This window comes from Homarus americanus, unplaced genomic scaffold, assembly GCF_018991925.1.
Source record: "Homarus americanus isolate GMGI-L3 unplaced genomic scaffold, GMGI_Hamer_2.0 scaffold10569, whole genome shotgun sequence".
Taxonomy (NCBI): Eukaryota; Metazoa; Arthropoda; class Malacostraca; order Decapoda; family Nephropidae; genus Homarus; species Homarus americanus.
The window spans coordinates 1-1,879 of NW_024726187.1; the positions used below are offsets into that span (position 1 = coordinate 1).

Sequence of the window (1,879 nt, forward strand, 5' to 3'; positions counted from 1 at the left end):
TCACGGTACTTGTTCGCTATCGGTCTCGTGTCATATTTAGCCTTAGATGGAGTTTACCACCTGCTTTGGGCTGCACTTTCAAGCAACCCGACTCTACAGAGAGGCCCTTTCCGACCGTCCCATCTGTACCCTCACGGGCGCCGCCATACGGGCCTGTCACCCTCCATGGGCAGTGGCCGCTTTCAAGCTTGACTTAGACGGTATGGGACGGCGTGCTGGACCCTCTGAAACGCAACACCCCTCGTGCCCGAAGACATCGAGGTTATGCGCTGGGCTTTTCCCGGTTCAGTCGCCCTTACTAAGGGAATCCCTGTTGGTTTCTTTTTCTCCGCTTATTAATATGCTTAAATTTGGCGGGTAGCTCTCTCCTACTACGAGGTCGATCGTGGTCTCATCATCCTTAGGGGGAACAAGTTCCCCAACCACGAAGCGGAAGACGCTCTGCCACCGACTTTCTTCACCACCGACATTACCAGGCAGGAAGGTTTGAGGGGCTTGTCGCGGGGGTACCAGCGGCCATGGCGCCGGCACTCCCACCCCTGACTCCGTTCCTTCTCATTGAGTGGTAAATAGCCAATAGGAAAAGTGTTCCAGCAGAACATCTCTCGCAGAGTCATATACACACACACAGTTTTAATGCATATACGCTCGTGTTCCGCCCTTACTCGGCCGCACCTTTGCCGCTTAAACTTTGACCTCTTTCCCCGTTCCCGCATGCCACAGCAGTGGCACTTGTTTATCCGGAGAAAGAGAGCGAGAGTCGCAGTATTAATTGGCGTGAGCGGCCTTTCCGGCTGCAGAACTAGTGCTCTATCCCGGCGAGCGCCGTTATGAGGCGCAACACCGTCTTTAACGCGTTTAGAGAGAACTCCCCCTGCCTCCCTCCCAGTCATGAGACAGACGTGGACTCGTGGCGAACTCTCAAAGAGAACGCCCACACCGCGTCTGACCGTGGGAGAGGGTGGAGGAGCGCGTGAGGAAGAGCACGGCGTCACCCAAGCATTCTCATCTCTCTGCCTGCACCACTACATGGTAGACTGCGGGCCCAGGCGCACTCATCAATTTAGGTTCCACTGCAATGCATGCCAAGCACTCTTTTCGAGGTGATAGACGAAATTCCGGCGGGGCTTACTTAAAAGATATCCGACCCGGTTTCGTTTCCTCTTCGTGGGATGGAGTGCCTCTTAGAACATGTGCAGCATCAGCCATGAGCGGCCGACGGCCATTCGTGTCTCTGTGGACAGCAGGCAAAAGAGCGCCGCCTCCAGTTATTGGCGAGGGCGACAACTGTCGCTTTGTTGTGGTTGAATGTGGGTGCGCCAAGTCCATGGACTTGCTAGTGATAGGCTTGCTTGTTTTTAAGGGCACGCCTCGCGCAAGGCGCGGGCGATTAAACCCCAAGGCGGAAGCTCGGTTCGGGTTACCCTCGTGTCGGGGAGACAGTCAGCAGGCACCGAACTCGCAGCAACCGATGGATGTATATTTCCTCGAATTGTGAGTGAAGTGGCGGCGCATAAGCCTGGCATATTGCCGCCGCCGCAATATGCGTTCAACTTGTCGATGTATCTGGTATTCTTGCGATTCACATACCGACACGCAGTTTGCTGCTGTCTTCATCGACCCACGAGCCGAGTGATCCCCCGTTAAGAGTTGTGTATTTGCCATTTGGTCTTTTTGCGACTAACCATCACAGGTCGAGTCTCGATGAAAGGGTTTGACAGATATAGCCCAAGTTTGTGGTTTGGGTTTGGCCGGACGGCTTGTTGTTGTTTTTTGACACTAGAATTTCACTCTTTTTGGGTCAAGAGGCTTATTCGCCGGTAGTAAGGAACGGACGGGCAGCTGTCCAAAGCCCTGTCCGTCCTCCTCCGGTCTTCGC

At 54.5% G+C, this 1,879-nt stretch overlaps 1 pseudogene; it reads right to left on the bottom strand.

The window, feature by feature from the left end:
* Positions 1–1,487: 1,487 nt before the first annotated feature.
* On the bottom strand, positions 1,488–1,652 carry LOC121865367 (annotated as a pseudogene).
* Between the last annotated feature and the right edge of the window lie 227 nt (positions 1,653–1,879).